This window comes from Bactrocera oleae, chromosome 3 (genome assembly GCF_042242935.1).
Source record: "Bactrocera oleae isolate idBacOlea1 chromosome 3, idBacOlea1, whole genome shotgun sequence".
Classification (NCBI taxonomy): Eukaryota; Metazoa; Arthropoda; class Insecta; order Diptera; family Tephritidae; genus Bactrocera; species Bactrocera oleae.
Window position 1 is genome coordinate 18,195,795 of NC_091537.1, and position 26,980 is coordinate 18,222,774.

A 26,980-nucleotide genomic window follows, 5' to 3' on the forward strand; every position below is an offset into this window, starting at 1 on the left:
AATTGCGTTGGTTAAACCACACGAGGAGCAACAATTTTGTTTGTTGACGAAGTCATTAATCCAGCCAATGGGCCTCATCAGCGAAGATGATTTTTTAGATTTTAGGATTTTCCGGAGAACGTAAATTTGCGTAATTTCTTAGACAATTTCCAAGCATTATACCAAAGTAAACGTGCCATACTGAACACACTGTCAAAGGTTGACACAAATCCGTAACAAAACATGGCCGCCACGAGCTGTCAAAATCACGTCATCCCTATTGGTAGGCGCTGTGGTATCACAGTTGTCCGGAGTGAGCAAACCCATCCCTATAAGCTAGATCACGGTCAAAAATTTGCGGCAAAAAAAAACAAAGGAATTTCATTTTTAACATCTTAATCATATTTAGATGTTGGCGGGAAAATACTGTTTTTCATTAAATAAGAGCTGCGTTATTTATCTAATTTCTCTCGAATATTTGAATATCTAAAGATCAGGTAAATTTTCGCGGAATTGATTCCAATGTGATCAGCAGTTTCTTTAGCATAGTCAACGAAAATTTTATTTGGCAACACCTTATTTAAGCTATGTAATTTGATAACAGTAAAAGATTATTTTAACTAAACTTTCAAATTGGCAGCGCTAAATGCTGTACTTGAACCAACAACCATAAAAATCAATCGCCTCGCAAAGATTGCACAATCGTTTTACTATGAAAGGAAGTGCTATTATTAGAAATGGAATATATTTAATGTAAAAGCGCAAACAATCAAAACCTCTTATTTACTTCATTTAATGCCCACCATTCGGCGCAAACACACAGTTGTTTATATATTCTGTATTTTTTCAGCATTAAAGCTGCCATTTCGCTGGCTGTAACAATGCTTAATCTTCGCATTATGAAAATCCGAACCGTTACAAACAACGCTAATGCCAGATATCAGTATAACGCCTCAATGCGCTCAAGCAAAATAGTGCGATGAACATAAATTCGCTTCTTTTCCATTTCCATTTATTTAGATTATTTTTATTGCTTCTGCTTTCGCCGGATTATCTTTGTTCGTCTCTCGCTTACTACTTGCTCTCGACTTTTTTTAAATTTATTTAGTGTTTTTGTATTTTCCTTCTCTTTTTGTTTTTGACAACAATTCCCTGCAGGCAGTGAGCCACAAACCGGCAATAGCGATAGAACTGCCAAAGTTGCGTATACGCCCCAGCGACTCCCTCATGAAAATTTTATTTAAATTTATTGTGACATTATCCCGTGTACGCTGATAAAGCATAGTTGGTGGGAATGGCACGAAACTTGCAAAGTTAGAGCAGCAGATTAAATAAATTGGTCTAGACACTGGTTGCTTGTCTATTACTACAAGTATTTAAGTAATGTGGGTAACTATGGAAAATACACGGCAGCGAGCCAATGTATGTGAAGGAGCGCTTAAATTAATTTTTGGAGTTTTTTTTCAAACTTAAGATCGTTGAATTAAAAAAAGGAGCTCACTTCAGTACACATTTGCAAATTTATCTTGATTATATGAAAAAAAATCGAATATTGTATCGCATGGGATTCGAACTCACGATTCTGTGGGCACACACTCAGTCTACATTACTACTGGTAATATATACTTGTTTGAATATATAAGGCCATTAACAATGAACAGGGAAAGTAAGTTGATTGCACAATATGTTGAGTCGACAACTATATTCGTGCCTTTTTTTCAATTTGAATGCTTATTTAAGAAAAAATGAAGTAAGTTAGTAACCAGTATTTATAAAAGTATTGCGCATTTGAAATCCAAATCTAAATAGTTTTTAATCGGTCTTGCAACATGAAGCCAAGCGTTGTCATGATGAAAATTTATTGCCTTGTGTCTAGTCGCAAATTCCGTGCCTTTTTTAGCAAACGCTCACTTTAATTTAATGAGTTATTGTCGGTAGCTTTCGCGATGAATAGTTTTACCCGATTTTAAAAGCTCATAATATAATCCGCCCTTGTGAACCTACCAAATACAGAGCATTACCATAGCGCCATTGAAATTCGGCTTTGCCGTTGACTTGGCAGGCCGGCTAGGTCTCACATAGGATTTTTTGCGTTTAGGGTTCACAACCCGCTGCAAAAACTATTTCTTTTTTGTAGCGTACAAGCAGTGTTCCTGTCATGAAAATCGTCTTTCAACATCTTCTGTATTCCATTCACCCAATTTTATTGCCTCTGAATGTATCCGGCAGTTTTGAAACATTTGGAAATGGCTGCTTGAGTAACAAACAAAGATTAGCGATAATCTTCCCTGAGTAATATTTTTAGTTCCTCATCTAAAACTTTTTTAGCTGTCCAGGGCATTCTACTATGTCTTCCAAGCCAAAAGCACCATTTATGTATCGTGCAAACCACTTTTGACATGTTGGGTCAGCTAGAACATGTTCACCATAAACTTCCACCAAAATACCATGACTTACGGCTAAGGTTTTCTTCATATTAAAGGAATGAACAATGAGTCCCCCCAACAATTTTTCAGGCACAAAGTTCAACATAAGACAATACCTTGATTTTGATCAGTCAGTTTGTATGGCAGATATATGCTATAGTGTTCCGATATCGGCGGTACCGACAAATACACAGATTCTTGGAAAGAAAAAGACGTGTGCTAAATTTCATATCGATACCCCAAATACTGAGAGACTAGTGCGCATATGTACAGAAGGACGTCCTTTTAAGTATTACAAACTTCGTGGCAAACTTAATACAACCTGTTTAGGGTATAACTATATGCATATGTAATCATTTAAAGTTCGCCACAATAAAGTAAGTTACTTAATTTTTCAAATTCATATAATCTTATTTACTAATTTTCACTTACTTCATTGAATAACTGCCTTCACTGACAAACGAAAGTAGGCAAACTGATTCGGAAAATAGCTGAAAAGAAGTTATAAAATAATTAAGTATTAGAAATAGATATGTATAATAACGAGAATTTAATATATTAGATAATTTTTTCTTAAAATATTTCAATGAGAGCTGGTCATTTTCATTTTCACTTTATTTTTATTATTTATTCTGAATGGTTCTGTTATACCATATCCTTAAACAATTTTTAAATATACAGTTTTACTAATATTCAAAGCCTACTTTATTGTATGATAATAGTACAAATATCAAAGATACACTAAGGACCCTTAAGCCCCTTTACCTATATCCGGTGCAATGAACTTATTTTCTTTCCGTTTAATATAAGTTTATAAGGTATTAATAAAACACTTCCCTGCCCTATTAAATCGCAATCCAGCGTCGCGTAACTAAGTACAAGCAATAGGCTAACTGCAGTAATTATAAACCAGAGCCAAGAATAAATTGCGCATCTAAACGTCGCCCCGCTAAATATATCGCCGACGGTGGCAGGTCATAGCAGCAAGCGGTCAAGCGTTTAAATAAGGTGTGGAAGTTGCCACACCCACTTTAGCGGGCATTTGCCGATGTACCCTCTGGAAAAATAAATATGTTTATATGTGATTTGATAACTGTTTGTATGAGTGAGTGTTCTAACGGTAATTCCCATATTGCTCTTGCGAGCTCTAATGTGTGTTTGCTGGATTCATGGTAAACTTTAAAATGTAATAGATACCCTGTGAGTGTTGGCATATAGTAGAACTAAGTTATACCATACATACACGCTTATGTATAATTCTTGTATTCACCCATAAATACACACAGCCAGTGCAAGCAGCGTATATTATAGTATTAGGCGAACAATAGCCTTATTTTCCTTACTAAGTAACACGTTTGCTTCATCAACCTCAGCGCCGCATAGCTAAATGTAAACCAGCAGCTAAGACAGCCAATACTTGTTAGTAACGGTAAAAATAATAAAAACAACAACAGCTAAGATGCGCCTAAAGCTAAAATCCGTTTACGTTTAGTGTCATTAAATCACAGTTTGTGTTGCAGGTTGCATGTTGTGCTGATGTAAGCATCTAATAACAACAACAGCAATAAAAACCACATAAAATATCGCATATACGATATATGTATGTACTAATAAGAGTGTAAGCAGTGGCTGATGCGCTTATTAAGAAGGAAGAGCCTTGCAGTAGAATATAACGCTCACATGTGCTCGCAAACATATAATAAACTCGTATATATGTTCACATATAAACTATCTTAAATATAAATAAATATTTTTCACTTCGACACACGCTTCTTCACTTACTTACTTGTCCATTTACTGCTCACTTACTTAGTTCACATGTTCACTTAGCTTTTCCTTCGCTTGAAAATGGCGCACGACCGTGTCATGACTCCGCCATTTAATTTTATAGAAACTGCTATCACACTTTTCAAGAAGAAAGTCAAATGTGTGAACTGCACATGTCCCTGCACGCTTCGACTATTAAATGAAATATCTTCACTAATTTTAAGGGAGCCGTGCGACTTTTCTTAAGAGAATGAGCTATTGAAGGCAAGTTGTGGTAAGTGGAAAGTTTATTAGGGGTCGAGTAGGTTTCTGATTATGTTAATTGCAGTTACTTTATTTAAAGCTATGTTGTTTATTAGTATTTAAGAAGCTGTAAATTAAATTTCGCTTCGTTTGCATTTATCACAATCAGCCAACTAATGTGGAGCTTAAAGCGAGAACTTGGAGTGCAATTTAAAAGCAGCATAAAACTTAAGTTTGTAAAACAAAATTTTTAATGTCAATGTTCAGCCACCAATCCTTTTGACCCTTTTTGTAATTTTGAATGTTACAATTTTAAGCAAACTCATCTGGACAGAATGACAAATTACAGACATTTATGGTATCGTCCCTTCATACTGATTTTATATAACTACTTACATATATATTTCGATCATTCTAAGATGTTTCGAACAACCGTTTTGTAAGCATTTAAAACATCTTTTCTTTCTAAATTTCTTAATTTAATTAAATTATTTTTATTTGACGCAAATTCGGGTTTAAAAGTTACTTCTTCAAAAATTCATTCAAGAAAAAGCTATACAAACTGAGAAAATATGCTGGACAATCTAATTCATTAAATTTATATATAGATATATATATATATATACATATATAAACGTCTTGTTAATGCCGTATTAGTCATACGAGTTTTGAGTTGCATAGAGTCAAAGCAGTTGAAACGATTCTTATGACGCTTGCCACTCATTTAAACTCTTTAAATAAAAAAATTTAGGATAAATAAATAAAAACAATACAGTTATCGAACAAAGGCGGTTTAAAAATACTCATAATCGTTCATATTCCTGTTTGAAATTATTTATTCCACTTAACTAACAAAATAAATGAAATATTACAATATAAGCTTCAAAATATTTAATTTTGCAAAATATTTCTGAAGCTCATGTTTTTAATAGGGTTGCCACCTGTTTGAAAATCTAAAAAAAAAATTATATTATAAATTCAATATTACGGATCAAATGGAAGGTATTGAGAAAAATCAGATTGCCTTAAAATATTTTCAGTAGATTGCAGGTAATGATAGTAGTTCTTGAAGGTGTATTGCACACAGTAATCACAAACTAATCATATCACACTCTGAGTATGATAATCGCAAACCTATTTCTAATATTAAAATATTTATTCTCTGTTTATTTTATTAATTTTATTTTCGGTATACAATTATATTATATTAGATCATAATTGCTTTCTTTTTAATTACGCTTGTAATTATTTTGGCATATTACTTAGTGTATTCATATGTGAAACCCTAACCAGTTACTACACCAGTAATTCTCATCTGAATAGCTTTTACTAAACTTCGCTCGAAAAGACATGCTATTTTAAGGTTTTCCTTCTAAGCCATGTCCTCAAAATACTCCACATCAAGTTCCAGGTACTGAGATAAGCCATGTCTTCGCCAGTGTCCATATAAAAGCCGACTTATAAACATCCCTTGTTTGGTTTATCTATCAGATTTGCAGTAACTGGTCGTGTCTTTGCTTGCGTTTATTATTTGTTTGTTTATGAAATACGTGATGCTATAACGCTCCCACTGCTGTTTACACGCATACCCATTTAAGCACATATGCCCGAGCATGTGATCAAATGTGAACGCATAGCATGCACCAGCTCCACCATTATTTGCATATTCGCCTGCAATTTTTAATAGCAAAGCGGCGCCATTCAAATTGCAAAAAAGTTAAATATACTTGTACAAAGGAAACGGGTAGTATAAATAGTTAGTAAATACAGGCTGTGCCGACTTTTATGTCGGTGTACATTTTGATGAAGGCCGCGGACATTTGACCCTTTCGGGCAGCAGTAGAAGCGAAGGTAATTAATGCAGCCGGGATTTTCGCGAAAATCATTATTGACCATATTTTTTCAAACAATATGGAAAAATTTATGAAAAACAATAACGAGGGCTGTCCGCTCATCGTATGTGTCATTATGGGATGGTATTTATATATATGTCTGTTTAGAGCTCTTAAAAGAGGCCTAATTCAACAATCGCCTAACAATCGTTCTTGATCTAATTAATATAATTAAAAATCGTCGTATTTTTTTACTAGCACAGGTTACTAAGAAACTACACTAAGAATTTCAAGTGAATTTATGCGATAGAGTCTGAGTACTATTGTCGCCCGAGATAAAAATGGCAGTTATGATAAAAGCGCGTCGAAGGTTTTACGTTCTGAACTGACTTACCCGAATGCTTTGATCCTATACCGTATTAAACAGGGAATTTTTTATGTTTCGGAACCGCCAAAATGGGGCATATAACTGCCATACAAACTGAACGATCAAAATCATATCCTTGTATGGAAAACTTTTTTCGTTGACGAGATATCTTCACGAAATTTGGCATGGAATACTGTCCAAGGCAACGCTGCAATCTGCGAACAAATATATCAGATCGGATCACTATAGCATATAGCTGTCATATAAACTGACCAATCAAAACCAAGTGCTTGTATGGAAAAAAAAAATTATTTGTGAAGGTTATTATAGCTTCGGTACAACCGAAGTTAACGTTTACTCTTGTTTTTAGTTTCTGAAGTTATTCTATGTTTCCATATCGACCTAACAGATCGAGCACCCTGTACCCATGTACCTGTATGTAGTAGCACACTATACCCAAGTTGCATATGTTTTACGGATGCCAGTGTTTATAATCGTGGAAAAGGCAAAACATTGTGTAGGAAGCCGTGGTAAAGTAATGGCAAAAAAGTGAGAACGTGTAGGAAAATGTTGACATGCGGCGGAAAATGCCAACGACAGCAGGCAGGCTGGTTGGCAGGCAGCAACAACAGCATCAACAGTTGCAGCAACAGCTTTGTGGCAGCAGCAACAACTGGTTTGCTATCACAAGGACATTGCGTGCATTATAACGGTGTGCCAACTACATTTTAATGCTATTGTTACTGTGTGTGTGTGTGTGTGTGTGTGTGAAAGTGCATATGTGTTTGTATTATATATAACATTTTCGATTTGCTTAAATGTGTGCGCCTCTGACACAATTGGGCCACCTGTTGTACTACTATAAGGCTGCAATGTAAATATATATACATACAATCACATGTACATACTACTAACTGTGCTTTGTGCTTGCAACAAACACACATCTACATATTGAAATGCTCGTTGTTATGCTTTATATTTTAGCTGCATCTTCCATTTCCGTTTCCGCTGCACTTTGCACTTCTCCTCCTCGGCACTCATTAAATAAATACTTGTCGTTCTCTTGTGGAAATACTTTTGAAATCGTTTTGGAAAATTGTGCGCGCTATGCGAACACAGCGAGTTTGCATTTGCTTACATTCGTGCAAATAACTGTACATATGTATATGTACGCATGTGTGTGTAAAATATTTCATTGCGGCGCAAACAAAAAGCGCGGAACGCTTCAACACTTGGCAGTTGCCTTTTAGCTCACGACTAACATTTGCTTTTGCTATACACATACATACATATGTTCCTGTATCTAGATACCTATATATGTATATATTCATTTCACACAGGTGCGTGCGTGTACATACCGTCAAAGCCGCAACATTTCCCAAGTGTCACGCAACACCTTCTCAGCGGATTTTGTGCGGTTTCTGCAAACCATAAAATCATTAAGTTAATTTAATTAAGACAAATTTAAGTGAAAACTGAAAATCAGTCGTGAAAGAGCGTCGAATATAATATATTAGCAGTAATTGTTAAAAATTTTAAATGTACGTTCGTTTTCCGGTAGGTTTACACAGTTAGTTTATTATATTGTATATTGTATACGGTCTTTCCTGTGTAAAGCCACATTTGTTTGATAATACTTTTACCTACTCTCAGCTTGACAAGTCATTGAAATAACTATTCAACCCATCTCTATAAGATCTTAATATGGAATTCTTTTCGTACTAATATTACAGCTTTCAAAGCGTACTGCATCTTTGGCATCGAAATTACCGGAACGGAATCGACGAAACCAAAATTGTCTCTGATTAACTGTTACAGTATCAAGATCATAAACGTCATTCACTTTTTCAGCTGTCTAGCTTGCTTTTTCGCCTTTATTTCGCCTTCTCTTTGCTCGTTACCATCTGTGACGCGTGCTCAAAAAATACTGAATCAAGCATTCACAAAACTGTCTGAGAAGCTATTTTAGTACGATATCTTATCTTTCCAATGTCTTGGCGCTTATTCCGAATGCACTTATACAACGCGTGATTCATATTACCAAAGACATCTAGTGGAAAAATAAGAGATATCGTTTTACTAGACCTTATATTAACTGATATAAATAACATTAAGTGAACTAGAGATGTAGGCTAGACTAATTTTAATAAATTTTTAATGCAAGCTTGTGGTATATAACTGAGGTATACTCAAGAAAATATTGTAATTTTATAAATATAACATTTATCAATATATTCAGTATAATGTTACTTTATAGGTATATAGAGGCTAGGAGACGTATTCAGCTGTATATACTCATTCTCTGTACTAGAAACAATATTGTCATAAAAAGATGCTCACTTAATATCCTGGGCTGTGTTCCAAGATGATTGATTTTATCGATAGCAGCTTCGCATATTTTGTATGAGGCGGCTACCTTTCAATCATTTTTATATAAATTTTATACCTACTGCATGCTCTATTTGTATTAAGTTATATATATTTATTCATGCTTGATCCCTTAGTACCCTTCCCAAGTGCGTTTCTTATAGCATAAACGGTTATAAAAATATCTTTATCTCGATTTTGATCGGTCAGCTTGTATTACAGCTATATGCTATACTGGTCCGATATCGGCTTCTTGTATATATATGAAACTTTATAGGGTCTTCGAGGTTTCTTCTGGTGTTTTTGTTGTCCCATTTAGCCTATTTTCAAACTCTGACATAATTATGTCAAGGGAATACAATATATTATATGAAAGCTCCCGGGTGTTCTTCGGTAGATGTCTTGGCCTAGAGCGGTTTCACCTGCCTCCTCGTCCGGAATTGGCAATGTCAGGTGGGCAACACTTCAAAGGAGGTGTCGTCGCATCCTGCGGTGACCGACCCTGAACTGGATGTTGGAGAATAACAGGAGAGCCGTACCACTTAGGTCCCATAACTATATCATCACTTTCTAGAGTGCTGCCACAATGGAATACCTCACCCAGACTGATCCTCAATTACGTGTTTTGTTTGGCTATCACCGTATCGACTCCATGGACATTACAACCACCTTACTCATAACGAAGATGTCAAACTTTAGGAGTCTAGGGAACTTCTCGTCAAGTTCTCCTATAGCTCCGGCAGAGTCATCACCATGGAGCGGATGGCTGCATCGACTTCCACGGAGGTGCTGGCCAACCGGAAGACTACTCTATCGACGCGAACCATTACAATTTGGAATACAGTGCTGTTCGACGTCGAAGACAGGATTAGGTCATTAGGTTGAACGCCGCTTCAAATAAATAGGTCTGTTACTCCGCCGACATGCTCCTTCCTGTTTTATCAGTGTCGAATATTTTTGGTCTCCTCCGCGTAAGACTTCCTATTCCCTTCTACCTCGTTAGTGGTGATTTTCATCTGACCGGTCCTGAAACTAGTAGTCCATTACTGTCTCGTTCCTTTGCAAGATGTGTGATGCCTCGCTTTTTTTGAGCGTTAAGCAACCTCGCGTGTTTGGAGTCGTTTACCTGTCTCTGGGCTGGGTCCAGCAACCAGTATCCGCTGTTTGCGCGCTGCCCCACTTTAATATACTTTGCTTACAATTTGAAACAAATAGAAAATCATTTACTTTATGGTTAAAGTGAATGTGTTATTAAAAAATTAATTTTGACAAATGTATATAATATAATAAACCCAACGATTACCCTCCTCCCGCCCAACCGACGCGAGGGGCGCAATCCGCATACGTGCGGAATTAGCCGAGTCAGAAAAGGCAAGAGAGTTTTTTAAGTGTTGAGATCTAAAACTGCTCAGCTACAGAAACAAAAATTTCAACAGCTAAGATCTAAAGTTACAATATAATAAATTGTTACATTTTCATTTATTAAGAGAAAACAATAAAGTCTTTTTAATTTTGAAAAGTGAGTCAGATAAGTCAAATGTGCTGGAATGAGAAGTAAAATCATGACATATACAGCGGAATGGCTCGTTTAGTTCAAAATTTGATCTACAGGATTTTAGCAGTAAAGGTCTAAACTGCCTCGAAAGGCGAACCGGGATATTAAATTTAATTTCAGACAGGAGAAAAGAACTGCAAACAGTTCCATTCAAAAGTTTCACTAAGAATATTATGCCAAGCATTTCCCTACGACTAGAAAGTGTAGGTAGATTTATAAGTTTTAAACGACTAGTGTATGGAGGAGACTTACCCTAGCATCCCATCGGAAATGCGCTAAGGCGAAAAGTAAAAATTGTTTTTGAACCGACTCTAACTTGTCAGAATGGATTTGGTAGCTAGGGTTCCATACCACAGAGCCTTATTCCAATATAGGTCTAACCAAAGTTGTATAAAGTGTTTTAGTAATATACGGATCTCTAAATTCTTTAGACCAACGTTTAACAAAACTGAGGACAGCTTTTGCTTTCAAGACCATGGTATCAATATGAAGACTGAAATTAAGCTTAGGGTCCATATTAACTCCCAAATCAACATAGTTTAAAACTTGCTCTAGAATATGGTGTTTTATTACATAAGAAGAGGGGTTCACAGATCTACGGGAAAGGCACATCGTCTTACATTTATTGAGATTCAATGGCAAATCATTTCTATCACACCATGCAACCAAATTGTTTAAGTCTGTTTGCAACAGACAACTTTCCTCAGTTGAAGTGTATGATTTAAAAAGCTTTACATCGTCAGCGTATAATAAAATTTTTGAGAATTCTATTACTGAAGAGATATCGTTAATAAACAACAAGAACAGAATCGGGCCAAGATGACTACCTTGCGGAACACCAGAAGAAACATTAATTGTATCTGAAGGTGTATCCTCAAACATCACTCGTTGTGTTCTATTATAAAGATAGGAAGATACCCATTGAATATATATATATATATATCTGTTTTTTCATCGTTAATATTCTTGAACAATTCCACAATCTACAAATTAACAAAAATCGAGCAGAAAATCATCACACTAAGTATTCAAGTTGCATGATGAAAGCTGCGTGCTCTTACCCTTTGAAGTTCATTTCCCATTTCCAGGGGTTCCTGAAATTAGTTGAGCAACAAATTTGCACGATTTCGTCGACTGCGAAATTCAACTTATTCTTTTGCTTTTCTCATCACGTTCATGTCTAACCAGCATCATAGAGAATGTAGTCTGCACACAAACAGCAAGTAGTCTGCCTGTTACCCTCACTCTCCTTCAATACCTACTTTCACAATTTGCTTCTATAACTCTCAGGTTTTACTACTTTTTCTACGTTTTCTTCTGCGTCTGTGTCAACTAAGTCACGCTCAGCGGTAGCCAAGCGTAGCAGACTATTTTGTCACGCTAAATACTCTTTCATCCTCTTTAAAGTGCAATCGTGTCGAAATGGAAGTATTTTCGTTTGCGCTCATTTAATTTCGGAAATGTGACGTCCTTGAATGGAAATTTCTTTGTCGATGAATAACATTTTCTAATTGGTTTTGGTTGGGTGAAGTGGTGTGAAAAGTGATGGCATTTGCGTAGTAAAGATTTGCCTTTTAAGTCCAAATAGACGGTTTGCTAATATTCTTCGTCATTTGGAAGAATACATTTTGATTTTATTGTAATTTCAAAAGGTTCTACTATTTCAAAAGCGTTTTAGAAAGAATTAAGAATAATCAAAAATACTTCCAAATTTGCTCAAAACCGATCTTTGGAGAACATAAACTGAGATTGTTTATCTAGTGACTGTATTTTTTTAAGCTCTGTGGTGTTTGGTAATAAAGCTCGGCCCAGATTATGCTACAATGGAGTTTCGATTGTGGTTTTGAATGTGGTTTTGCCTTAAATATTTTGTGATTTGAGAGCAAAAACAAATTATAATAATCGAAAATCGTTTTATTGTTCTTCAAAATATTCTCCATTAAGATCTATACACTTTTGAACGCGTTTGAACCAATTGCCGAAGTAGGTTTGCCACACTAATTGAGGTGTCTCCAAAACATGCGTTCTGAACCGCGCCTCTTCAGTCTCGGTGCTAAGTCAGGCCCATATGGTAGATGACTAAACAAATCGATGTTTTGATGCTCAAAAATGCGGTTGTTTCAGTCGCGTTCTGATCGTATGCTTGCGACATGTCTAGTTTTTACTGTTTATTTTCGGACTAATCCGCGTAAATTCACTGATTTGAGACGACCTTCACGAAATTTGTCTAAATTCACCATATCATCGATAAACACTAAACTTTGATGGCGCTTCATCGTCAAAAATTGAATTCAGTTCATCGCTGCACTATTGATGGGTTAATCCACGTCCAAAGTTGTAAAAAAAAATCAGCATTTTCTTCCATTTTTGGAGATGAATATTTTAAGTTACTGTAAACAACACAAATAGCACTTGTATGCCAAAACGTTAAGAGTATGTATAACATCACAAATGTCAAACCTTACAACAAAGTTGTTAGTTGCCCGATTACAACAATAAAGTTGCCAAATCACGAAATATAAAAGGCAATCTACGTATGTACAAGTATATGTAGAGCTGTAATGCGACATGCCGCAAATGGTGAAAACAATTTAAAGCGAAAGATAAAAAGTTCCACATTAAATTAAATTTAAAAAACCGAATTTCTGAATTTACCGGGATCAATATCTATCGAATTTTACCACTTCAGAGATATTTGTCTTTCCTAAAGGACCAACATGCACATCAGTCGAATTCGTGTCCTTAAGAGTTGTCATATTTCAACATATGAAATCTTCTGACGATTGAAATTAATGTAATTACCGTTAACAACAATGACGTCAGTTGGTCGTTAAACGCCATTTCTAATGCTCGAAAGGAAATAGTTGGTTAATGTGTCGCTAAGATATTTCTATCTACGAACGCGGACAGACATTTTTTTGAAGTATATATGTTTGTGTGCGTGTCAATTTCATATTAATTCATACATCTCCGCCACATGCTTTACAGTGCCCCTTTATTATATCGTCTGCTGCTTATGCTTTTGTGTCATCCTCATATTATTATTATTATTATTTTCTCTCCTCTCATTTTGCAGCGACAGGCGCGTAAATTATCTTCCAACTCAGTGAAATGTGCCAGCGGCGCTTCGGAATCACCACCACATGCCAACAAAGGCAAACGAAGTCACAATAGTGATATACGTGTGTATGTGTATAAACAACTGTGCTGGTGTGTTTGTGTGTTTTCATACAAATGCGCGCAAGCAGTCAACCGAACGTGTTCGCAACAAGTACGAATGCGCACAAAGCCACCTACAGTCACTCACCTATGCACACACACACATATATAGCCATCATTTGCAAAGAGCAGCATTTATTGTGCAACAACAAACACAACACTGCTGCCTTAAAAATAAACTTTTACTTGACGGCGAAAGTTTATACAAAGCGGTAAGTAAATCTTTGTTATAGCCGAGGTGGCTATACAACAACAACAACAATAAGTTTCATATATACACACCTTTATCAAAGTATAAGTAGCTTAAAAGTTGTATTGCAACAACAAACAATCAGTAGATTCATAACTTACATAATATTAAGGGTATCTGCATATGTACATACATACATTAGGGTGTGCGTTATTTCCCAAGTTGTTTTTGTTGCAAACAAATTAACCTACAATCTTGAAAAAATAATAATCAACTACTGCTTTACAAGCTACGCGCAGTTAAAGTTATACATCAAATACACTGAGAGTCAGTAATTCGGTAACTAAGTATGCATACAGTACACCATGTCGTATGAGCAACACATAATATAAGGCATTTGTATGAATGCTTAGTACATTTGTTGCATAACTTTTAAATGAATGTTTTTATGAAAAACTATTTATAGCGTGGAAAATTTTGCTTTTGATTATTTTTTCAAGATAGAAGGTTTATTTACTTTGGTGATAAAAAAATATTTTTTAGAGCAAACACTGAAACTTCAGCATGCATTTGAAAAAAAAAACGTTAACTTCGTTGCACCTATACCTATACCCTTCACAAATACAAAATATTCCTCGAAAGAATTGATTTTGATCGGCCAGTTTGTATAGCAGTTATATGCTATAGTGGTCCGAGCTGAACATTTTCTTTGGAGATTGTACCGTTGTTTTGAATAGTAATCCATGTCAAATTTCGTGAAGTTAGCTAATTAAATAAACCAGTTTTCCATACAAGGACTTAATTCCGATCGTTCAGTTTGTATAGCAGCTATATGCTATAGTGGTCCAATATTGGCGATTCCGACAAACGAGCAGCTTCTTGAAGTGAAAAGGATGTGTGCAAAATTTCTGTTCGATATCTCAATAACTGAAGGACTAGTTCGCGTTTCCGGTGTTGCAAAGTTCGTGGCAAACCTAACCCTGCTCAGAGTAAAAAAATCAACTTAAGATTTAACGGACACCCTAATGTAGATAAACACTCATGCTATGAGCATGGAATATAACTATATAGAATTTAATCAGGCAGCCAACCGCAAAGAAAACGCCAAGAATTTTGTCAATTTTCAGTCGCTTCACTTCTTAAAATATTCAAATTTTTGACGCGTTTAACGGTACGTGTTTGTATGTAATTAGGCCTGTAGCGAAGTGTCGCCGCCAATTCATTTGAATGACATTTGTAATATGCAAATGGCAACCGCAAAATTTATGATTTTATAATGAAAACCTTTTGGTAATTTGAAAAATGAAATTTCAAAATATTTTAAAGCTGATTAAAATTGATATTTGATTGGGATTTCCCTTGAAGTTTGCGTATTTTATTGTCACAGCGACCGAAGAGTAGTGTCACGTTTTGTATTGAAAGAAACTTTTTAATGATTACGTTAGCAAAGTAAAGACATTAAATAGAGTAGCGGGAAGGTAAATGCTGCCATTGTCTTGCTGTGGGTGGTTGTTTAGAATTATTGTACTTCTGTTTTCCATTAAACACACACCAAAAATATAAAAATTATCAATATTTTGGCTTTATTAAATCCGAAAGTCCTACGGTATTTGGTATTTGAAGATATATGAAGGCCCTCATATATTGCCTTATACAGGGTAACCTTGATATAGCGAATCTGAAAGGAACTAGAAAATATTCGTTATATCGAGTTATTCGTTACAGTGTTGTTTCTTATATTGAGGTTAAATTAAATATATACTCGCATAATTTTAATATTTTCTAATCTATCTATCTATAATCTATTCGCAGGTAGCCCGCTTTCTTCAGCCAATCTTTCTTTTGATTTCAAAATTTTAGCTAATGTACTTGTTGGAATGTCAAACTTCCTGGCAATCTCTATAATTTTTACTAAAGGATTTTCGTCTACAAACTTGATTATTTTTCGTTTTTCTGCAATACTTAACAAACACCTTTTACGTTTTTCAGCCATTGCAACTGAATTTACTGGATCAAAGACCGAAGTTTACAATTAGTTTTTAAAAAAACTGTTTTAAAGAAGATTGTAGGTAGTGATCGTAGTTGCAGCGAAAGAGGAATTGAAAATTTGAGCTTTGCATCCTCAGCTTCTTGGAAAAGTCGCAAGTAGCTGCGAGCCAATCAAATCATCAGCTTTTGCCAGCTAGTGGAGGGAGTGAGAAAACTATAGTCAAAAAGCGATTAACTAAGGGGGGGATGTTTTTGACTACAGTCAAACAGCTGACGAGAAAAGCAGTCATTCGTTATATGAAGGTTGTGTATCAAAAAATGTGTTAAGTAAAGGTCCAAAATAGTTTCTATCTATATTTTGCTGAGTGTAAAAATTCGTTATAGTGAGGTTGATAAAAAAAAATATTCGTAATACTAAAAGGTGTATATTACATGAGCTTTTATGGGTAGTGCTAGGGGATTTTGAAAAATTCGTTATATCAAGGAATTCGTTATATTGAGGTTCGTTATATCAAGGTTTCACTGTATATGGTATATTTTTTTTAGGGGGGTTTCTTTAACCCATTGACTCGTGATACCCACAAAAGAAGCATTTCAACGAAATCAAATTCGTTAGAAATCCAAATATGGTAATAAGCTTTTTTCTATATAATTCGTACCATTTAAGTTATAATTTCATAGTTTTTCTGCTTTTAGACTAATTATTTGGTCTTTGACGAATGACGGTAATATTGCTGCCGTCTTTAGTTAAAAAACATATTCCGAACTAAAAGTACCTTCGGCATGCAAACTAAATTAGATGTTCAGTTTTCCTATTTGCAAAGTGGTCTGAAGAGTATCTTCAGGTTGTTCGCTGTCGAAATATGTCAGTTTTACTTAATAAAGTTGCTTATTAACACAGAAAAGTATCTCAATGGCTGAAGATGATTTGACAGAAAACCAGTAATTTGTCAAAATATACTCAAATGTCAAACCCATGTGAGATTTTGACAGCTTGATTGACAACTACACCTTTAGGTGTTCTATTAATCCCAAAAGGCTCGTATAGGTACATATTTCGCGTAGAATTAAATAGGGTTGGCGCCAAAATGGAGGATGCATTGCTGATGGATGCTACGAAACCTTATTTTTGCAATTATTTAGAGCAGGGGAATATACATATAGGAGTATGTTGTGACATTGAAGATGCTTGCGTTTACGATTTCGGTTTAAACCAACAATGGTAAGAGATTACTTTCGCTTTTCCGAAGATAATTATACAAAGTATAATATATTATATAAAGTAAAAGCTTTATCCTGCCACTGTTGAGATATTTATCGATAGTTTGGTCTATCGATATTAAAATTTGACGCGAGTGTGATAAGGTTTGATTTCGATTAAAATTTAATATTGTCGTTAAGTTGAACTGAGTTAGCTCAAGTGGATTTTAAGTTATGTGTATATTATATATTATACCTTTAAAAATATCCTACCATAATATTATATTTCTCGCGCATGAGTTACAGCCTTCTATAGTGTCTTATTTCAATCAGCATAAGGAGTTGCATGGCTCCAGCCTATTTTCAATATATTTATATTTTTTTTTATATAAAAACAGAATATAGTTTATGCAAAATTTATTAATTATTATTCCAAAGATACATATTTTGTAAAAATTTTGTGAAATTTTCAAAGCAAAATATTTAAAACTCGGCCATTACGAAAAAAGTACGTGTTTTATTCAAGGCCATAAACTAGATTTTGAACGAAGGAAAAACTACAAAAAAAGTGAAAATTGTATTTTTGGCAGACAGTTTTTACAAAAAATTTAAAATTTTGGTGATAATTTCTTGAAGTTTTTATTTTTAAATAATTGTAATTGAGCAAAACGAAAATCCTTCATTTAAGACATGGTAAATCTCGAAGGTATCTCGAAGACCTATTCAAAAATTCATTAAGATTAGTTTAGTAGTTCGTGAAATCTTGACAACCGAATTTGAAAACATAGTTTCGAGAAAAACGAGTTTTAAGTGACTATATAGCTGAACTCGAGCGCGCAATTTAATTTTTTTATTTTTCGGTTTCATCCACGGAGAAGACTAAAATCACTGGTGCGTTGGAAAAGATTTTCAAGCGCCATTGCGGATCGATATATATTTAACTTTTTTCTTAAAAAATTTTACTGTGAGTTTACTTACCATCCCAATTGCCTTTTTTTAGGCTGTAACACCAGCTGTTTTCCTTAAAACCTGCTTCATTCCCACTGTAATACTACAGTTCTGGTTTTTCTTTAACGAAAACATATTCATAAAACATTTTTCGTAAACTAAATTATAAGTAGAATCCCATAACAATAGTATGGTCGTATATGGTATGTTGTCTAATTCTATTATAGCATTAGCTTGGCTGTTTGTGTTTCTGGTCGTACTAGATCTGAGGGAATTTCAGTGAAAGTATTTACTTACATTAAGAACATTGTCAAATCGTAAAATGTTGATTACTCATCTTCAGGTTTCTTGCTGAACTTTCGTTTGATATATAAAAACGTATTTTCGTTTTCAGTTATAAAATGGCTTTTTAAATATCAATCATATGCCGTGTATATGTTATCGTCTCTACACTTTTGTTAAAATGCTCTCTCTGATGTTATTATCGACTTCTCATTTTTTCAGTCTCGTCTATTCGTTTAGCATTTTATTTGAATGTAGTCCGATACTTTAGTATTGAATTTGGGATATTTGTTTCATTGATCTACCGTATAAATTTTCTAACCTCAATTAAAACAAGTAAGGAAGGGCTAAGTTCGGATGTAACCGAACATTTTATACTCCCGCAAAGTCAAATGGTATACTCGTTTTAGATTTCTTTGTGGATCTTGCCGCCTTGTTCTATGTTGACCGATATTTTCGGTAAAAAGTCAGCTATAGGCACTGGGGTCAACATATTAATTACCTAGGGGTTTAAACAGTTTTGGTTCGATTTAGACAATTTTTGGCCACAAGGTGGCATACTTCAATCGCATTATTCACGCAAAGTTTTTTCCCGATACAGTCATTGTTGTCTGATTTGCATAGTGGAAAGTGAAAGAATCAGATGGAATTGAAAAAGGTGTTATATGGGAAATAGGCGTGGTTGTAGTCCGATTTCGCCCATTTTCGCACTATGACATAGAAACATTAAAAGAACGTTACGCACCGAATTTGGTTGAAATCGGTTAAGCAGATCTCAAGATATGGGTTTTCACCTAAAAGTGGGCTGTGCCACGCCCACTGTCTAATTTTGAACGCGGTTCCTATAAAGTCATCTTATACCATCTCAGAGATAAAATTTAATGTCTCTTGCGTGTTTAGTGCTTGATTTATCGCGCTTTTAGTAGTTTTTAACAGTACCGTTATATGGGGAGTGGGCGGAGTTGCCACCCGATTTCAACTATTTTCACACCGTCAATAGAAGTGCTAAAAACATTTGCTTCCAGTGAATTTTGTTATTATAGCATTAGCGGTTTAGGAGATATGCACATTAAACCTATTAGAGGCGGGACCACGCCCACTTTTTAAAAAAAAGTTTTAACTGCAGATGCCCCTCCCTAATGTGATCCTGTGTACCAAATAACAGTCTTGTATCTTATTGCGGAGCTTAGTTATGGCAAGTTATTTGTTTTTGATTAATGGCGTTTTGTGGGCGTGGCAGTGGTCCGATTACGCCCATCTGCAATACCAACCGTCTCACGGTACCATGAAACATGTCTACCAAGTTTCATAAAGATATCTCAATTTTTACTCAAGTTAGAGCTTGCACGGACGGACGGACGGACGGACAGACGGACGGACGGACAGACAGTCACCCGGATTTCAACTCGTCTCTTCATCCTGATCATTTATATATACATAACCCTATATCTAACTCGATTAATTTTAGGTGATACAAACAACCGTTAGGTGAACAAAACTATTATACTCTGTAGCAACAGGTTGCGAGAGTATAAAAATTAATATAAGTATTTGTAAACAATATCGGAATACTACTAATATATTAATAAAATACATAAAATAACATTCTTCCATTACCACTAAATAGTTACCGACACATCGATCTTCACCAATCACTTACAAACTTCATATACTCAATTTCTTCTATAAACATACTGTTACAGATATGCATACATACTAGAGTGTGTCGTTTTTTTTCTAAAAAAATCGCGTATGCGAGAAATGTTTACGGATCATTCTGAACAACTTTACCTTAGAGAATATGGGTCTAAAACTGGTTCCGAGCCAGCGTTTTTTTAGGTGAAACTTAATTTTTCGGGATTATAAAAATTTCTTCCTCAGTTTATGAGATATCCGAATGAAATTTAATGCATATGTTCATTTTGAGATTCCATTGATCATTTGTTGGAATCGGTCTGATCGGACAATTGTATAACATATCTCCCATACAACCGATTATTCAGTTATTTTATTTTCCGGTTGCCTGCCTTTCATTAAAAGCAATTTTTTTTTGCTCCCTGTAAATCAATCCGCTCTAATAAATTCATTAAACGTCCACGCCTAAGTAAGTATCAACCTCTAATTCGCTTGCTGTCATAATTAAAGTGTAGCATTGGAGTAGCAAAAACGGAATCGCTGATGTAAGAACAGTCTGCACACAATTTTAATTGAACCCATTAAAATCGATGAAATTTTCAGCAACCATCAAAGTGATTAATCGAATTAATCGCATTGAAATCGCTAATTGCCTGTCGTGCACTCCATTACACACACCCTTACATATGCTACGTTTAAGACTCATCAAAGCCATGTTGAGGTCATCCAATGTTGAATATCTAATATTTCATGCAGCTACTCGTCAACAACCACCCAATGCTTGGTTTGCTATAATTTTGTTGTTGCGTCTGAGAACATGCGTTCCCTAGCAGCAGTATCTTGGTTAGAAATGTGCGGAAGTGTGAACACAAATGTTCGAAATTGTTTGTTGGCAAGTTGATGAAGCTCAAAATATGCGAAAATTCTAAATTATTGCGTTAGTAAAATGATTTATGAGAAGAAGAAGCTATTGGGTTGCCATTATTGGTTGCTAGCACTTGGAATTGGTATTTAACACTTCGGAATAAGAATCTCTTATTTGGAATTCTCTCATTTTTTTTTACATTTTTTAAGACTACTTCGAATTAATAAATTATTATTTGTGCAGTTCCTGATAAGAATAAGTAAAAATTGCGCAGTATGGTTACATTGCGCTTAGTTGTACAGGGCGTATGAGTTACGCTATGTCAAAAACGAGCTGTTAATGATCGAATATAGAAATGATTGTATATTCATTATTAAAATTTTTTAAAACATAAAGTAAATATAAACTGACTTAACATTTTTGGCTGCTAATCCAATTATGATAATTTCTATATAATAATATAATTTCAGTATATCAGGTCTAGTGGAAATCATGGATCAATGTTAACCCTTTTGGGTACTGATTCATGTTATGCTGAACGATATATCAAACCCGGAAAGTCATCAAATTTGGTATATTGGAGTATATTGAAGATATAGGTCGAAGTAATATATTATTTGTATGAATCAAGTTATGCTTTTTGTCAATATATCCTATTGGGTAAATGGGATTAGTCTATACGACGAATTTCAGCCAATATAGCTAAAGAGCTGTCACATTTCAGCTATATCGAAGCACTACTAACAGATATACTTATTGGGATTTGAGTAACCTAACGTAAATTTAAATAAATTTATGATATTTCAAGTGGAATTCTATGAAAGATAGAAGCATTTAGAGCATTAGAGGGTATAATTGTGGTTAGAAATGTTAAATTTCACATAAAAGTGTGCAATGTCGCGCTCATATTTGGATCTCTGTACTGCTCTGTATATATATGTCTACTATGCCAGTTCTTTATACTTAGTTTTATTTTTCTGGTCTTATTAATAAAAGTAATACTTCATTTTAGATATTTTTACAATGTAACCTTGGGTTTAGAAACTAACTTTAATGAGATAGCTACAGGAGTTTTTGATATTTTAGGCAGCTGACAATCCTTTCAGAACAGCTGTATGTATAAGATCTAGAAATCATTTGAAATCCACTATTTTTTCAATAGATGTTTTTAGTAATCTCCATACTCAAAATACTTTCCAGAGTGAAAGACCATTTAAATAAGGCTGAAGACAAAAAAAAAGCTCGATGCACGGGTCCACACGAGTTAACCTCTGGACCGAATTTGTATCTGCGAATCGCTGCTAAAACGCAACAAAAGCAAAACAATATCCGAGGCGGACGATTACTGTTAATGAAGAGTGGGTAACATACGACAAGTCAACCGAAAGCGATTGTGACTGAATCACAATGAGCTGGCGCAAAGCTAGGGTTGACTGCCGGGAAGGGCTTGCTGTGTGTTTGGTGGAATTGGCAGAGAGCAATAAGTTGCACACATAAAGCTAAAGTCTTAATTCGAATTTGTACAGGCAGCAATTGGACCATCTGAAGGAAGCAATCGTCCAAAAGTGTACGTACATACATATATATATATACTGTATATATATACCCAAACACACACACACACTAGACTCTAATAAACCTGGACAATGCAGCCGTTAGTACATTGCTAGTATTGGTGTTCTTATTTTTGCGTTGTCCCCATTTAATTTTATTTTTTCTCTTTATCTTGCCTTTAGCCATTGAGTGTGACGGATGGTTAATTGACGTGGTGTGCGCTGCACACGCTGTTTTGATAACAACTCGGCAATTGTGGTGAGACTCTAGCTGTCAGGTCTGCCAACTGACAACGCACACAGCAACAAACAAGCCAAACGCTGTGGCAAGTAGACAAACGCAATGAACGGCAGACGACAACGCTGCAGGCCACCTGACCAGCCAGCCCGTCGGCGAGCAAGTCAGCAGCGCTCTCAAAATGCCAGCATATAACGTCGTACCGTTAAGTAGAACGCCAGTCAGTCAGTTAGTCAGTCAGTGGTGGGTGCTGTCGTCGCGATAGCCCAAAGTGCAAACTGTTGTCAGAATTGAATTATCGAATTTTGTGCGAGCGCAAATGACAACAACAACAACGACAACCATGCGCTACAGTTCGATGGTGTGAATGGCATAAAGAAAAACGATGCGTCGTAAAAGCGCGCGCTAACTGAAAGGTGAAGGAAGGAAAAAAAGTTGCGTTGCCTGCCAGGCGCGTATTCGCATTCATTTTAACGCTTCAGCCAGTATTTTTTCAGTGTGTTTTCTTTTGCATGTTTATGACAGCGAAATTGGCATTCAATGGTGATATAAGCGGTGGATCGCCAGAAGCAGGCGGGTGCAGCTGAATCATACTTACATATATATATATATATATGTATATAATCTATACATATATATATCTAGAAAAGCGTTCGTGTTGGCGTCGCTATCGAGAAGCACCAACTTTGCACAACTATGCTCCGAACGGTGTGCTACCTTTAATAACGTTGTTGGCGCCTCCAAGCACCCGTGACATTTTAACAGTTTGTGTAGACGCATTTTAACTTGTGCAAATATACAAACAAACGTTCAACTCATCTCAACTCAATTTAACTTAACTTTGCAACTCAGTTGTAATACTTTTGTATCCGTATGTGTGTGTATGTGTTTGGGGTGTTCTTCTTGGTGTTAAAACATTCACCAAATGGCCGCCGTCGCATGGTAGCTACTAGAGGTGCGCGTGTATGTGTGCTCTCATCAGTATAGCTTGCAAATAATTTAATGTTAATTAAAAAAGCATTTCTCATTTTTGTATGTTTGCTTATATGTAGGTTAATTCCTATTTGATTGCGTATTTAAAAAGCTGTTGAAAGAGCATTATGCACAACTGGCGGCTGCCTCGTTACGAGTTAATGGATTTATAAGGTAGCGAGCGTCATCCAACTCACCATTTGGCAGTTAGTGAGAAAAAATACTTTTGGGTGTAAAAAAATGTAATGCATGCGGGGAAGAAAAATTGTTTCGGGCTGAGAGTTTCACTCAAACGTACTTATGGAGGTGCACCCTGTCTAGAGACCCGAATCTCGAACGTGTTTGGGCAATTGATATAAAAGCAAAAACAGGAGCGTCCCCTTTGTCGCGTCGATGAAGGTCGATTTTTTTTACTAAAATTTTGTAGCTTTCTCGAATTTTTTAAAAATATTATAAATTTGAAATAATCAGTTTTTGTTGATTCATATGACTAAGAGATATTTTACGAATATTCGTGCAACCTTCTGCCTAATTAGAAGTTGAGTTATCATGGCGACCGTTTTAGAAAAAGTAATTAAAGCTTTTAAAATTTTAAGTTAACACCGAAACGAGTTGCCACAACTCTCGAACTTTAACTTTGAATACAATTTGAATTTTAAACAAGATAAAACGTTCATATCGGTTGCACCGAAGCTATAATACTTTTCACATATACAAAAGATTCATTACAGGAACTTGATTTTAATCGGACAGTTTGTGTGGCTGATATATGCTATAGTGATCCGATTTGAGCAATTGTTCTAAGATTACATCATTGCCTGAGACAATAACCCATGCCAAATTTGGTTAATATAATATATCTCGTCAAATGAAAGAGCTTTCCATACAAATACTTGAGTCCGTTTGTTCAGACTCGGTTGTTCCAACAAATGAGCAGCTTTTTGGGGAGAAAAGGTCGTGTGCGAAATTTTAGATCGAAATCTCAAAACCGAGGGAATAGTTGACACAGCTCGTCGTACTAATCATTTATATATAAATTTTATCGGGTTTCCGACGTTTTTCTTCTAATTGTTACAAACTTCTCGGCACTTAAATTGATTTTATCAAATCTCTAATAGAGCTCCTCCTTCAGGGCTAAAGTGCTTTTATTTTAATTCATACTTATCGATTTCAGTTATTATATTTACTGATTTCTAGATTTTATTAAAAAAAAGTCGTTCTCGAACTAGCATGTACAGTTCTTTGTAGCTCAACTTGAAAGCTTTACCTTTAAATTATCAATTAATTATCACAACACAATAGTATATACCATACATAGTTCCAGAAAAAAATCCAAATAAACTTCTAAGTTATGGTAACTGATCTCTGCTGGACTAAGGTGAACGAAATAAACGAATAAAATAAAATAAACGGACCCCTCAACATATATGATATTTAAAAGACTTTGGGGTGTGGATATCTTTCGTTCAGAAGTGATGTAAATTGATTGCTTTTATCGATATGGGATTTCCATGATAATCCAGAGCCACATCCCGGTGTTTCAATTTCTCCAGCCTTATCTCACATCGTTTTCGATTACTTTCCGACTCTTATAATAATTAATAACTAGGTCAAACTAATTCAATTACAACCAAATCTGTACACTAACAAAATCCATAAAGCGATATATCAACTTCTCTCAAGCAAAACTTGTAATATGTGAAAACCTAAATTCTTACCTGAGATGTAATGGAGCAAATGAAAAATTTTGAACGGAGAGCTTTAAATCTAGATAAAACGGAAGAGGAAGAAGTATTATGGGCTCTAAATAAGGGTGGTGCTCAAAAATCGGTTTACATATTTTTTGTTTTTCGCGATACCAGCTCCTTGACCAATCTGGGTATTATCTTTTAGACCGTTTGCGAGTTAAAGTTTGTCGACTTCTCTTTTTTTTGGGTAAAATCAAGAGCAAGGACTACGGTCAAACCTCTAAGGGGTGTGCAAGCGACCGTTATATTTATGTGTGGTAATAGTTAAGCTTCTTTGCTAAAGATGTGGACTCAAAAAAGTGTACTCTCAGAGGTATTCCGGATGAAGTTTTATTTCAATTTAATAACTTAAAATTTTTTTTAAACTTACTGAGAAAATGTTTTCCTTTGGCATATTATCAAGCCACTCTCTGACATAATCACGTGAATGCAATTCCATGAAAAGTGCTTTTATAAATTCCGTAGACAAAAAAAAAATGATTTGAATTCTGTTTACAGCAACTCATACACCAACAAAAACGCTATTTATTCATGACAACTGAGCACAGCGCCACAGCATAATTGAATACTTTCATTGATATTAGTAACACATACAGCATGTTATTGCGCCTAAAAGTAGATTACACTCGTTATGCTCATGCTTCCACACATTGACGATGCTCAAGTACACACTTAGTAAAACAACAAAAATAACTACAAACTAATATGCGTTCTAGCGCTTCTTTACGCTATTTAACAACGCATTGTAATTGTTGTTGGTTTCTATTTGTGTGTGTGTGCGTCATTCAAAACGGTGTTGTGCAGAGTAAAATTGGTGGAAAAATTGTTATAATCATCATAAAAGCGACGACAATAAACGCTGATGGCAGAGCTTTGATGGTTTTGTCGTTTCATGTTTGTTTTGTTCAATTCTATTTCTGCTTTTATTTTTGTTATTTAAATATAGAATACAGCGATAAATGTTAGTATTGTTGTTGTTCTTTCCAGCTTATTTCTATCTATAACGAATGTAATATCATTGCTGATAATGATATCATATGTTTATTTGTACACCTGTGCATACTGTATCCTCTATTCTCATTCAGTATGTTACTTTTGTTGCTATTATTGTATATTTCTACTGTACTATATATTTATATGAAAATTTATGGTTATGGTAGCATGTTATCCTTGTTTTTATTTTATTATATAGTTTATATATATGTATGCACCATACTTGTGTATCAATATGTATGTAGGCCATGTGCCTGTGATAATGTCTCCCTTGCAGAGTAAATTGCATTGTTTTCAGGTTTATAACCTCTATATTGCGAATAAAATTGTAATGATAGTCTTTTTTTGTTCAAACTGATTTTGATACACGGTTTTATTCATTTACCATACACCCGTAAACCCATACGTACATACATCAGAATGACACCTGACGATGTGGAATCTTTACTAATGATATTCTAAAATCCCAGTTTCTTTTCGCAAAACTCGAGAATTGTCAGATCAAATGGCTAATATGTTGGCAGTATTGGTCCGAAATAAGCGTTTGGCCGCAGGGAAGTAGCTCATAGTAGATGTTTCCCTGTCAATCACTCCAAACACATTGCAAAACAT

At 35.1% G+C, this 26,980-nt stretch overlaps 1 protein-coding gene across 3 annotated transcripts in view; it reads right to left on the reverse strand.

The window, feature by feature from the left end:
• The window catches only part of LOC106627507 (serine-rich adhesin for platelets), a 135,937-nt gene that overhangs the window by 19,816 nt on the left and 89,141 nt on the right, over positions 1-26,980 (reverse strand). For all 3 annotated transcript variants that reach the window (XM_070106175.1, XM_014247649.3, XM_036366831.2), the window contains exon 3: positions 2,838-2,896. The gene's annotated coding sequence lies outside the window, so the exon portion shown is untranslated. The remainder of the gene's footprint in view (positions 1-2,837; positions 2,897-26,980) is intronic.